This window comes from Strigops habroptila, chromosome 2 (assembly GCF_004027225.2).
Source record: "Strigops habroptila isolate Jane chromosome 2, bStrHab1.2.pri, whole genome shotgun sequence".
Classification (NCBI taxonomy): domain Eukaryota; kingdom Metazoa; phylum Chordata; class Aves; order Psittaciformes; family Psittacidae; genus Strigops; species Strigops habroptila.
The window spans coordinates 34,650,440-34,665,329 of NC_044278.2; positions in this window are offsets into that span (position 1 = coordinate 34,650,440).

Genomic DNA, 14,890 nt, shown 5'->3' on the forward strand with positions numbered 1-14,890 from the left:
TTCCTTTTGGAAATAAGCTATTCATTTACTGTACGGTTCTGTGCATAATATCTCCTCGGCAGTAGAGCATCTCTCTGCTAACAAACCAGCCTAGAGAAACGCAGAGAGGATGCAAGTGCTCAGCACCTTGGAGAACGGCAGGAGCAAGCCCAGATCTCTCAGGTCTAATCCAGCACTGGGCAGAAGGACTGAGAGGTGTCACACAGGTTTCAGCTGTGCCCCAAGAACTTATGATCCTAAAATACTGGGTGTAAGAAACAGAGGAGTCATGGTCTTACTATGCTGCTTGGACTCAGTTGGCAAGACTGCAGCAGAAGTCTTGAGGCATGTGGTGTCTATTTTTACATGGCTTGATTCAAAATTTTTGAAGCTGAGAGGAGTCTCCCCACTGCTTTCGATAGACTTTGATGTGAATTAAAAAAAAAAAAAAAAAAAGATTAAAAATAACAGAATCATGGATTTAAAAATTGTTAGAGTGTTGGGAGCTGTGTTCACCACCAGTTTCTCTTCAGACATTGATTACAAAGGCCAGGCACATATAAGATTGTGACTAATATGCCAGCCATAAAATCAGTCCATGGCTCAGAGAACAATAATTTTCCTAAACTAAATCTCATTTCCCTGTATTTCCCTGGCCTTTTATTTCTTCACTGCCAATTATTTCTCTTAATATTTTCCTTTTTCTTGGCAGTCAGGTCCTGGAATCAGTGCCCACCCTCTCTGCCAGCTCCAGTCAAGCCTTGAAATGCTAGTAGGCCAAGCTCCAAAAGGATGTGAGATTAATTTATAAATGGCAATTATTTAAAACCTAATCCTTCCCAAAAGAACTCTGGAACAATTTTTTCCTCTCTATGTTTGAGTTATTTCTGACGACGGCTTTTGTGTGAGCCTTTGCAAGGTGGTTCCTGGTAACAACTCACACCATTTCCGCAGCAGGACAAGGATGGCCAGAGAAGTCTTCCAGCAGTCTCGCAGTCAGCCTCAGTACTTCCTGTATTTGTGGATAGTTTGCAGCTGCTTTTATATCCAGCTGTTTATTGGGTGTTTCTCTTACTGCCCGACATCCCACATATTTTTAAGGTTTTCATGGCAAGAGGTTTGTAAACTGTTTTCTGCTAAATTTTGTCTAGTGGCATATTTTAACAGTATCATTTCTCAGGGGGTGTGGGCTGCATGTGGGCATCCTATGGGAAATGACAGTCCCAGTTTCACCCAGCATAGTTCACTGCTTCTCTGTGTCTCATCTTCAGCCAGTTCCTTAGCATATGTCCATGGTGCTTGTACTGCTGCCCCGTGCCCCACACAGCCCCTCAGGAAGGAACGGCAGCCATTGCTGGCATTAAATTGTATTTTTCACACACTTCTCCCACCAAAGAGAGAGCACCCTGGCAGCGTTGGCTGAAACAGGTCCTCATTATGGAAAATGGAAAATTGGTAAAAACTGGTTCCCTTGCATGAGCAATGCATTGGGTGCCTATTCACTCTGCACGCTTGTCAGCATTCAGCCACCCTCTTACTCCAACATGGCTGATGCACAGGGGAAATGGCACCGAGACAGAGCCTCTGCAGTGACTTTGTACTCCCAAACACTGCAGGTATGTCTGTACCCATTAAGTCTGGGCTATTTTGGCACCTCCTGGTACCTCCCAGCCGCTGCATGTCCAAAGGGAAGAGAGCATGCTGTGTTTTGCTGGGAAAATCCACACAGGTATGTGAAGTCAAAGCGTCTGGTAACACACAGAGCACCCCAAAGCCTTCTAGCAGGGGACACTTCCACTACAGCTGGTCCCGGCAGGGTTGGAGGCCCAGGTTTTCCACTCCATGACTTTTGTGGGTGATAATTTCTTGCCCCACTTTGCACCAGTCCCAGCTTCCCACAAAGGGCCACCCAGAAAACGTCACGACACTTTGGAGAACTGGAGGTCAGCACTCAACAGCTCCTGTCCACAGGAGCAGCCAGACAAGAACATTTTGTGCAAGTGTCTTTCCAGCAGGCTCAGCCAACAACAGTCGTTTGCAGGTGCTTTTCATCTGCCTTCTGGTTTTCTGACCCAAGGATGCACTTGGGTCCCATTTGCCAATTACTCTCTACAGCCAGGTGCTCTAGATACTTTATTGCTAATTCTTCCTAAGTGAAACCTCAGCTTCTCCCGTTATCACATGAATCTGGAAAGTAGATTTTAAACAAAAATATTGAATGTCATAAGATGTTATGAAATCACAAGAGCCAGCACCATGGTATTCTGAATTGGTTCACCAAGGAACATTAATTTGATTAATAGGTGAGTCTAGCTGCTACTGTATCCTGTTTCTCTAATTCAGTGCTGAAAGGAGCTTGGTAGCCATCCTGAAATGAAAAACAAACAAGCATGAATTTCAAGGAAAGGAAAATTAAATGAAAACAGCTACTCATGGCAAGGTCATTGCAGCGGTTGGGGGAGGCATGCACAGTTTCTTCCTTATGGATTAGAAAAAATGGCCAGACTCATCTGCTCTCCTCTGCACGAGGATGGCATCAGCCAGAGGGTGTTGGTGGGTTTTTAGCACTGTTCCTGAAGGAAGACTTGAACAACTGACGAGAGACCCCAAAGGAAGGGTGAGGATGACCTAGAGGTCGAGAAAAAGTGAAGAGAGAAGAAAAGACAAATGGAAAGCTAAGGAAGGACACCTGATAAAAATCTTCAAACAATTTAAAGAAAAAGCAATTAGTGGATGGGGATAAGCTGTTCTGCACGTGAGCTTATGTGGTAGTGGGCTAGATGGGCTGCAGTAAGAATACCATGGAAATGGATAGGGTCTCCACCACTGGGACACTTGAAGGAAGAGCAGTGTGGCTGCAGATGGCACTGAGATTGCTGGAGGTCCTTCCTGTGCAAGGGGTGGACATTGAGGTGCCCAGACCCTTTTGCCTCTTTTATGTCTATCATCTATGGTGATGAGCTGTCAGCCCTTAAAGCTGTGGTCCACACATCTCTCATGGAGGCAAGACCTCCTAAGAAAGGAGAGGTTAGAGGTGGCTGTTTGGTGGCTGAATCCAGAGAATAAAACGGTGGGGTTACCCATCAGTGCACAGACCACCAGAAGAGAAGGGGCAGCAGCCACAAGCTAATTTTCTCATTGGAAAAAAGAAAACCTTTGTTTCTGTCATAGTTTTACTTGTGGCATTTTACAGTTTTGCTTTTCTAGAGCAATGAGAGGAAGTGTCCCCTTTTTCCACAGGTCTCCAGCTGGAGCTGAAGGATGCTGCCTGCACTGTAAAGTACCCCTGCTGCTGCTGCACTCCTCACTCCTGCCCTAAGGGCCATCAAAATCCCATCACTTCTCTTTACCAGCAGGGTGGTATGGGGCTGACTACATGATCCCCATCCTTCTCCTAGCGTTTGAAGGGAAAGAGCAGGCAAATGTTTCCTCAGTGGAAGAAGGATGATTAGCTCCAGGGAGAGCCAGACCTGCGCTTCCTTCACCTCTACCAGCATTCTGAGCCTGAGCCCCTCACTTCGTTAGGGATCAACTGCCTGTAATTAGTGGGTTTTTTAAAGACCAAGCTCTGTTCCTTGGAACATAGAGTATAAATGGCAATAGTTAGTCTAAAGCAAACTTTTCAGGTGTTTGAAGAACAAGAACGCACCAGCCTCTTCCCTGAGGACATGGAGCTTTAAAGGAACAAGTTTGTCAAGTTTTACAATCCCATAGTACTACTCAGCAAGGATGCATATAGCTACAGCCCTTGCCTTGCACAGTTCATTTGCTACATTGCATGTAAAGATAGCTTTGTAGACTAACACCTACAGACACATGTAAAGTTCAGCCTATTCTGTGTTTTAAAAGGACTTTGTCAGTCATGCTGGATTATTTATTTTCCTTTCAAAATTTAAACATTCATTTGGATAAAGGCCTGTCAAATTCATACCTCTAGCGATGCCTTAAAATAGGGTTTTTTCTTGCTCTCAAAAATAATTAAGACATTAGGAATAATTGGAGACTTTCCACAGGGATGAAAACCTCTCTCTGTTTGTATTCTTGGTACAGAGAGAGCAGGAGAGAAGATCACCTTTGGGTTTTCATTCCGCTTTGGCTGGAGCAGCTGTAAACATTTACTCATTTTTTTCCTCACCACCTCAAGCTGGAGATGGAGAAAAGAAAGTGTCCTTATGTTTGCACAATTTCTACTAGCAAAACAAAGCACAGATTTGCGTACAGTTCAGGTACTGCTGAAGGAGAAGAGGAGAAAGGTGCTGGAAGAATGCTGCTGCTGGGGGAAGTGCTGGCATTAAACATCTCTTTTTCCCATCCAGGGCACTTGTCACTATTTCACTCATCCCTAAAGAGAGTCCCTGCATCACCACTGTTTTTTCAAAATGGAAATCCCTTCAGCAGGTGACCAAGAGATGGGAACAGTTGTCCAGGTTTCAGGAAATGAGTTATTTATCCCTTCCCGTTTCCATTCATGGCAGTGCTTGCTCTGCCTTTCCCCTTCCACCAGAGAGGGTGACTCCACTGGGTGTCTTTGCCGTGTGAAGGCTGTGCAGAATTAAACCTCCCAGAGTGCCAAAGGACCACAGCAGTCACCTGCTGAGCAAGGCCAGGGGTAATGCCCAATGCTCAAGGGCTTTCCATCTAATGGCTCCGTTGCCTGGGGACAAACATTGACATGGGTTTTTCTTTGTGTCTTCAAGGGTGTGAAAGAAGAAAGCTGTATGAGAAGGACATTTGTTGAATTCTGTGAGCAAAATGACCAGAAAATCTAGCAAACAGCTATTGACTTGCTTTCTCAACATGCTTTGAGAAAGGCTCTCCAAAGTTAAGTTGTTGGATGTTTTTTTCCAACAGTAGTATTGGGGTTACAAACTGACCCAGTATTTTGCTTAACAAGAGGGAAGGTTGGGATGCAGGGAGAGCAGGGAAAGGTCGGCCAAGCAGTGATGAACTTTACGGTTACACATCCCTAGCTAGTAGCCAAGCAGAGCTTTCTGAAAATACAGCCTTTGGATGACTGAAGGATTGTATATGCAGCAATATAAAGTTACCTGGGAAGGAAGGCAGAAGAGAGTAGCTTCTGAATGGGGGACATGAGAGGACAAACATGACTTTGAAGTTCCACCAAAAAAATGACATATATGATATATATATATGAATATGTATAAAAAGTCTAAGCCCTCAGCACTGGCAAATCAAGGAGGAAGTGTAAAAGGCCAAAAGCCATGGAAACCACCAGAACTTTTCTAACTGGACCAGAGTCTTCAAAAGATTGTCATCCCCAGGGACGTGTGTGTTCATGGGACTTTGTGAGAAGGGTTGTTCATAAATTTGACAGAAACTCAGACTGAAATAAAGGACAGTATACAGAGACTAAAATTAAGAATTATTGGAAAAGCTGTGACTACAAAGTCCCTCTTTTCCCCAGTACAAACCCGGATCTGTGAGCACACCCATTCCTGCTCTGAGACATCCAGCTTCATCTGGAGCCTCTAGCCCCCTAAATCACTTTCTGCTGCCAGACGAGGGTGGAGGGATGGATGCTACATGGCAGATGGGTGAACTCATCCAGAGGGAGGCCTGTGGAGGCCAGGTCTGCAGGTTGCAAGGACAGCTGTGAGCTGCTTCATGACTGCTTTTTAAGCCATAGATGGAGCACAACAGGAAAGCCTGATCTGCTGTGATGTCTGCCCAAGTTTTTCTTGAAGAGCCCTGCAACAGTGGGATCTGTGTAAAGCCACCACATCAGAAGTTCAGTTTAAATGTGTACCGACAATAAATAAAGTATATACACACATACCCCAGGTGGCTAAACAGCAGCACAACACAGTGATTCAAAGCAAACAGACACCCTTCAAAAAGTAGAAATCAAATGCAGAAATTAGGCAAATTAGATGCAAGACTACAATAAGGCAGCCCCAGAAGAGAAATCCAAGGAGCTACTTGCTAACAGCATGGAGGCTGACAATAAACCCTTTCTCAAACACATCAGAAGCTGGAAGCCTGCCAGAAGAACTGCTGTGGCCAGCACTCAATCTCAGCGCAAGGAGGCCCAAGAAACAAAGAAATCAGTATTTTGCAATGATATTCACAGGCAGTATCTCAAAGAAGAAATAGGAATAATAGCTTAAGTGAATCTGTTAAGAGCAAAACCAGGTAAAATCCACCCCAGCCTCCCCATTTGTCAGGGTAGGGAGCCTGTACATGAGGGAGAGTGGGAGGATCGTGCATCTCACCTCAACTAGGACTTTGATGCTGGTCTGTAGGAAAGTTGGCAAATAATGGATCTGATGGAAATACTACCCAGTGGGTGCAAGTGAGGAACCCTGCTCAGGGTGCGTATGACTCTGTTAAAGGCAGATGCTCATCATGGGGAGACAACTAGGAGCAGAGCCTGCCAAGGGAGCCTGTAAAGAGTTGGGTTTTCAGTGCAGCACAGAGGAAAACGGGATAACCAGATGGGCACAGGCACGGGAGGATTTTCCCGAGGGAGGTCAGCCTTGCAAGATGTCGTGAGCCTGAAGAGAGGCAACTGTGGAGGAAATCCCTGCTTCAGGGGTTGTGAGGTAGTGAGAGGACACAACAGGAGAAGGATCCCTCTTCATCTTGTTTCTTACATTCCTCCCCAAACACAGCACCAGAGATCTGGCCCAATGTATCAGCCCAACTGGATTTCAAATGTCACAGGAACAGCCGCGAATGAGAGCTGGGGCTCCTGGGGTGACATCCTAGCTCATGGCCGGGTGCCCAGTTCCAAAGACCAAGGAAACATCTTTCTCAGTGAAAAAGGAGCCTTTAGCTTTGTGATGTCCATAAAATTAAAGATGTGAATAATTTAACAATATTTATGAATAAAGCTATTGCAATATTTATGAATAAAGCTATTTATGAATAAAGCTATTGCAATATAAGTATGACTCACTGTCTTCTCATGGAAACACCCTACTTTCCCACTGATATCGCCTTTTGGAGGAAAAAAACAAACCAAAAAACCAACTTGAAGGAAATAAGCTTATCCTGATCCAGAGAAGCCAGAAGCCATCTTAACATCAGTGTTGTGAGTGGGAGGGAGTGAGCACAGCATAATGGCACATGGGAGGTTTGAGATCCCAGATCCATTAAAGCGTTCATTTGCCAGCCTAGCCACTTTGCCTGCCCGGAAATGCTTATTCAGAATAAACCTTCATCATAATCAAAAGCAAGTCATCAGACAAAAATGAATCCGGTTTAATTCTAGAGGGCAGGTAGCCTTGACAGACCTTTTATTTCAATATCTGAAACAGCTTTCACTGTCTGTACATGGATTAATACAAGTTTCTCTCCTGTCATGGATTCAAAATGGCCCAAGAGAGTTGATCTGGTTTTTGATGGCTTTTTAGGGTTTGGAAACCTCAGGCTCAGAGAACTTGCTTTCCTCTCAGGTGAAACCTGGTAGCTCTGGAACCTGTGTCTCCTCCTGTCTCCTCCTGCCCTTCTAGTTTCTTTTTTTTGAGAGATTAGCTACCATGATTGTGCTTTCTTGACATCTTACCCAAAACAGCTTCATCTCTGGTTGTAAGGCTGTTTTTCTTTCTAACCATTCTCCTCATGTTTATTGAGGCTAAGTCATTTCTGCAGGATGACCGTAGAGGCCCCAGCCTCCTAGCTAAGGGCCAATTACTCACTCCAGAAATTGAGACCTTTGTGTTTTCTGAACTGAAACACGCAGTGGTGCTCCCCCAGCTCTACCTGGTGGCAAGCAGGTGGAGAGAACTCCTTTCCCCACCCTGAGATGAAGTGTAGCCATCACCCTGTTTGCTCCCAGGGGATGTCCCCGCTGCTGTTGGCACTAGCTGCCAGGTGGCTGCTGTCCCCCAGGGGCCTGGCTGCAGAGGATCTCTCATAGAATCATGGAATCTATGATTCTATCATCAAATACAATAGTTTGGGTTGGAAGGGACCTTCAAAGCTCATCTAGTCCAACGCCCCTGCAATGAGTAGGGACATGTTCGACTAGATCAGGTTGCCCAGAACCACATCCAGCCCGGCCTTGAATGTCTCCAGGGATGGCGCATTCACCACCTCTCTGTGCAACCTGTGCCAGTATTTTACCACCCTCATTGTAAAGAATTTTTTCCTCATGTCCAGCCTGAATCTCCCCTCTTTTAGTTTAAAATCATTACCCCTCATCCTATCACAACAGGCCCTGCTAACAAGTCTCTCCCCATCTTTTCATAGGCCTCTTTTAAGTACTGAAAGGCTATGATAACCGGGGCTGCTTTGGCAGCTTGGAAGAGGAAAGAGAAACCATTCCCTAGAAGTCAGTGCAGTTGAAGAGGCACCAGGGGAAAAGCTTTCTCTGGGTGCACCAGAGGAAACAAAAGCAGCTCATGAAATGAAAAATTAGGGAAAAGTTTTTATCACCCAACCACTGGGTCCTCCAATTCCAATTTAATTAAGGGAACATGGTGGGGCAGAGGACCTTGTGGCATGAGGTGCTGTGCTTCTGCCAGTGCTGCCCCAACCCAGACGAGAAAAACTCTGCTGGGGGGAACTTGCCATCCAAACAGATACAGCAAATACTTTAGGGAAGGCAGAAACTGTGAAAGAGGTTTCATTGCAAAAAATGCAAATGCAAGTCTTTGTAGTCCACTTCCTATTAATTGGATCACAATTTCCTTTCCCTGCTGGCCTGAGCCTGATAACCACTACAGGCCTCAGGGGAACAGGCCGTAATAAAATAACATCCCCTCCAGCACAGCTCCTGTCCCATGGCCCTTTCCCAAGCCCCCTGGAAGCAGGAGATGCCCCTGTGCCTGCTGAACTCGGAGTCCATCTCCACACATTAACTGCACATCATTAAATTGAAAGATTTGCCACATGAAGTCACCTAAAACCAAGCCAAGACCTAGGGGAGCAGGTCGGGAGCACCCAGAGATGATCAGCAAGAGGAGCAAGATGCTCTCTGATGTGGGGTGGACATCCCGGGCAGGGGAACTTGGTGCAAGGGGCACGAAGCCCAGCCAGCATGGCATGGGGGCAGCAGCCTCTTATGGGTGTACATGTGCAGGCTGTAGCAGAGAGGGGGAAACACAACTGTGTGCATGTGTGCAGAAAGACCATACAGATCCAGCTGAAGAAGTGAGGATGAAGCATATAGATTTTCAGGTCAGTAACTTGGATGGTAAGTGGTAGAGGCAGGGGAAGGAAAGATGTGACCTGTGCATCAGGCAGGCAACGACTCTGGTCATAGCATTTTAGCATGGCAAGAGGCAAACGTGAGAAAACCAAATAAAGGATCACAGAGTAATTCAAGTTAAAACAACATTTAAAACAGCATTTCAGTAATGGCAACTAAGGTGGAGGAGCGTTGGAGGGACATTAAGCTTTCACAGTTTTTAAAACTTTGAGACACCTAATGCTTTCTCAGACAGCCCAAGCAAATGAGTCACCTTGCAACAAGACAAATAAATGCCTATTTTTGGAAGAACACTTTTTCTTGTGTCCCAGTGTATTCACCATTGTCAGTACAGCATTGGGCACTGAGCTAATTGCTTTATCATATCCTCTGGCCTGGAAGTTTCTCCTAACACCAACCTGTTCCCAAATTCTCATTGCCGTTTGAGCATTAAATACACTGATAGAAGTTGATGAGCGTGGCTGAGACACAAGGAGTGTGTCAATGCACAGAAAGGCTCCACTAGGGATGCTGAGCAGTGACAGCATGGAGCTAAATGTTAAGAGAAGGTGATGTATTTTGATGACAGATGAGCACGACCACTAAAAAGCGCCAAAATGAGCACATAACGAGTACAAGACATTTGAGAAGCAAAAAGATATGCTAGAATAGAGAGAAAGAGGGCTTCTTTTATGGCAGATTGATAGCTTGCCAAAGTAACTGGAGGAAGAAGGAGGTGCAAAAAAAAAGACACAGAGCAATGAGCAGCTCTTCCTTTCTGTGTAAGATTTTTTTTCCCTGTGTTTTCAAGTTTTTGGAAGCAGACACACCATCCAGCTTCTGGAAAATGAGAAGAAATGCACTTCCCTTCTCCCCAGCCACAGAAAAAACTTGCTTTTTTAACTCATACATGCACTGCTGCCCTGTACCCACTGCCCCTGAAGCTCACCGGGGGTTCACTCTGAAGGCAGAAATGCTAAATGTGGGTAATTGCTGGCAGGAAGGAAAGGAAAAGGAGAAGCAAGATGCTCCACCTCTCTATCCTCCCTCCAGGTACCAAAATCTGCCAGAACAAATCTCCTTACCCCTTCCCAAGACCCTTTTCCAGCAGAACTCAGTGTTTTCCCTCGCGGGTCTCCATGTTCCCCATTTGGCTGGCAGCACTCATTGACCTGGCTGGTGGTGAGCAGTGAGGGGAGGAGGTGCTGAGTGGCCCCAGCATCCTCCTCAGCAGCCAGCAACTCTGCTGCCGCTGCTCCTACTGCCTCCAACCTCCTCCAGGGTAAACTGCTGAGAAAGAAGAGATGGGTGGTGGGGAGGGGGCTGGCCTTTGCTCAAGATCAGGGGCTGGGAATATTTTCATGCTTAAGGCCAAACTGACTTTTCTAACAGTCTCCACATTAATGCACAGTTTAGTATTGTCCAGCATCACACCCAAAACATTTCGTGGCTACAGCCCAGAGGGGAGGAAGCCACAGGTTATGCTAGCAGGCCCCTGGGCTCTTTCCCAGTAGGGGCCAGTGGGACTAGCAGGCTGAAGAAACACGAGACAGCGCTGAAATAGCCAGCTCCTGGCATGCATGGGGCAATCAAATACCTATTCAAACACAGCAGCACTTCATTCATATACTGTCTTATGTTCTTCCATCTTGTAGTTGTGTAAATAAGCCATAAGACAGCATTGTCCATGATACTCTTCATAACACAGCAATAATTACTAAAGGCTCCATCAAGCTCTGTAAACAGCACTGTGTACCAGTATTGAAAATTAGGAGCTGAAGTTGCACGTGTGGTAATTGCCAACTCGTTTTGTTTGGTGCTGAAAATTCATTCCACCTTTGCTTTTCAGTTTGTAGCTGCCAAAGGAGTGGCTTTTGAAAGGTATCATCAGCTACTGACACGCATATTGTTTCTCTGTTAACCAGAACTGAGGATGGATCACTGAACACTTGTTCAAATGATACTTTGCCTGCCCAGACTTTTGCCCTGCTAGGCTTTGCTCCTTTTCTTCTTAGTTCCTACCTTTAAAAAATTGTGTATTTGCACCTTTAAGACACTTGTCATAAAAACAGTGATTTCTCCCCTTGTTAATTTTTCTTTTTTTTAGGTGAAATATTTTCTGCTGTATCTATCTCAGAGAGAACCCTGTAGAATGTCTGACTGGGGCACACAGATAAAAGCTGAAAGCTGCTGAAGTAGGATTTAAATGTCAGGCTGGCACTTTACTTATAGCTACATGGTTACAAACACGGTTCAGTACACTCAGACACAACATTTTCCTTCATCCATGTTTAGGAATACCAAAATCTCATGTTGCATTTGAGTGCTGTGGTGGATAATGATGAAGGAAACCTAACCCATGTGGAGCCAGGGTCTTTTTTCTCCTAACATGAGTTCTTGGCCGGAGTATAGTATTTTACTGCAAAACACAGCATCATGCCGCTTGAGTGCTTGGGATGGCACCCCCTTGGGGAACCATGGGGCTGATCCCACACTGTCATTTCTCAGTAACATTATGTTCAGTGAATCTGTCACTGAAACCAGTTTGGGTTTTAGTTTTAAATCTGCCAACCAGGTATCAGGTATCCACACCCTTATCTGATGACTGCATGTCAGCATCCCTAAGCTGTCCAGGCACTTCTGCCTCCTCAAGCGTAACTATGATCACTTTGCCACCTAAAAACTCACCTTCCCGTGTGCTCTGACAGTGCTTTCAGGGTTGCATCAGCCTGGGAAGCATAAGCAGATAAAAGGCTGGGCAGAGCCTGTTGAAGAGCAACAGCCTTAAACCCCCTCCAACATATCTTGCACCTCCTGCTGATTCGTCTCCCCAGGTTGATCTAGACCCTGGGGATGTGGGTTTGCACCCAGCCCTGTCCTGGGTCCTCCTCAAACTGTTGTGCTACTGAAAGACTCTTATGCAATGGGGGCACAGCAGCCACTGTGCTGTGGCAGGGTGGACGTAATTTGCTCTCCACTGCCCAGCGGAGCCAGCTCCCCCTTGCTTCTCCTTCCTCTGATGCCCAACACAGGAGCTGGCAGAGCGGCCCTGTCTGCAATGAATATGTCCCCAATTCATTAGCACTTAATCATTTAATCCAGAGATAACACTGGCAGAGATAACACTGGCATCTCACGAGCAAGACAAGGACCTCCACATAAATACAGAGCTGTAAGTCTGCCTTGAGCCTGCTAGTAGCTCTGGAGCCCCTAGAATACATTTCCAGGCCTTCAGCTATGAAGACATTTGCCTTTCAAGGCAGCGTTGGACTACCGGAACCCAACTGCAGCAGATGCTCTTCTCGCATTGTGCTGGACCCCCTGCCCAGTGCTACTATCCTCAAAAAACCTCTCCACACTTCCCCCCCCCCCCCAAAAAAAAAACCACCACCCTGTGGCAACTGTGACTGGCTGTTAGTTATTTTCCCTGGGTTTTTTCACAGCCCAAATGAAGCTATCCCTCCACTAGCCAAAATTCACTCCTATCTGAGGTCCACTTTGGTTCTTAAATAGACAATTTTCGTGCCCACCTGAAACATGCCTGCAGACAGGAGGTGAGCCAAACCTATTTGCACCCATTGCCCGTCCCTCAGCGTCCTCCACACGCTGGGACAGTCCTTTGAGTTACTGCTGCACAGGTCAGCCAGCCTGTGGGACAGCCCACTGGCAATGATGTCCGGAACCCCTAAAATTTCCACATATTATAATTAAACAGATTAAAACTCCAGCAGCAGCCAGGACATGAACTGCACGTTGCACTTTGTGTGTGGCATTGAAAGCTAAAGATGACTGACCACTGCTACAAGGAAAGTCAGTTTCCTCAAAGGACTACTCCGTTTCCCACTGGCTTGGTGCTGAAAGTGCAGAGGAGGAAAGGGCTGAAAATGTTCTTTATTCCTGTTCATCTTTCTCTGTGCCCAAAAGGCTGATATAAAGGCCCAGTCACATGTCACTGGACATGAGGGTGGTGAGGCACGGGAACAAGTTGCCCAGAGAAGATGTGGCTGCCCCATCCCTGGAAGAGTTCAAGGCCAGGCTGCTTGGAGCTATGAGCAACCTGGTCTAGTGGAAGGTGTCCCTGCCTATGGTACAGCCATACCACATTCCAGTGTTCCCATGGACTCTGGCAGTGGCTGGGTTGTATGCGTTGGCTTCAGGTGGGATTCTTTCAAGTATCTCCCAGCTCCATGAATTAACGGAATTAGTGCTTTAGCCCATTTGTTTAACCATTAGCCCATCAATTGACCATTGCCTGGGCTTTGCTACTTTTAAATTGCTCTCCACTATGTGCATTCTGGCTTGGTCTCCCTTTTCACCAGCTTCAGTCCCAAACCATGTGTCAGTCCCTATATCCTAGGCAACAGCACACATGTAAACCAGGCCTGAAAATAGCTCCTACCAGAAACGAATTGTGGGATCCATAATTTGAAAGTGGTGCTTCATCCTGCCAGGAACTGGATCATGCTGCCTTCAGCGAGAGACGAACCGTGGCCCTTCATGAGCTCAGGGGCAGGACTGGAGGGAGGCAGTGGGCTCTGATGACAAACCCATTTCCATCCCACCTCCACCCTCCGCAAGTGTGTCCCAACTGCTGTGTATATGCAATGCGCTGCCATTTCCCAGGCACGGGGCAGCAGCAGTTGCATTTCAATGCTTTAACAAGGCCCATGGCAACGGGAAGGTGGCAGCGGCCTGTAAAACCCTGTCTCTGCTGCCCAAATAGTGAAGCTGGAAGCTGAGCCCTCACTGCTCTTCTCACTATGCTTTCACTACCTTTTCTCTTCTTCCATCCTTCCAGTATGTTTTTATGGCTTCTCAAAGTAAATAAGGAAACATGCATCGCATTCTGTACCTAATCTTTTGAATATTCTGATGGGTGTTCACCGCTTATCAAGCCAGCCCTCCCCCCCTTACTACTGGCACTGCTGCAGCAAGCGGTGGAGAGCCCAGCACCACTCCTCAGAGCAAGGCCGCTGGCTCTCGCTCCAGTTCTTGCAGCGTGTGGTGCCAGGGTGACAGCTCCTGTAGGTCCCAGCCTAGACGCCTCACCCCACGTAACCTCCAGCAGCGTGGGCTCTGCGCCGGGGCCAGCATGGAGGCTGCTCTCCCTCTCCACCGGCCATTTTCTTCAGTTTTGCATGTAGTTCCTGGCTCCAACAAGGAAATGTCATGTCACTCTCCCAACCCCCTCCAATCCCCACTCCCACCTCAGATATGTCCCGCTCTCCCTCCTTTTCGGAGGAATGCCATTATTTTCCTGGAATGAGGCTGCCCTGGGGCCTGGTGGGCCCTGTGCCTGCATTGCTGCCTTGCTAGCAGCCTTCTCCCTGGCACCCTCCGCCTTCCTCCATGGGGCCCTGCAGGTAGCCGCCCTGCACCAAGCTTGCTTGAACTTGAGCTTCAGCTTTGTCTTCAGCTTGAACTTGTCTGGACATCACCTGCATCCCCCAGCATGTGCTAGCACCAGCACGATGGAAGCAGTCAGTGCTGGTTGGCTTTGGCCTGCGCCAGAGGTAAATTATCACGCTCATCAGGCTTTTTGCTGTGCTGCATTGCTTGCTCATCTCCCAGCTGGAGTACTTCCTCTGTCTGGTTCCCGCACTGGCTAAAGCAGCCATGAAGATGATGTTTCCCCACCACCTTCACCTGTTGGCCCCATCTCAGCCAGTGAATCATTGGGCCATGACTCTGTGCTATGGATCCTGACAGAATGGCTCTGACCAAGGGAAGATCAGGCTTAAAAGCCCTCTTCCTAGC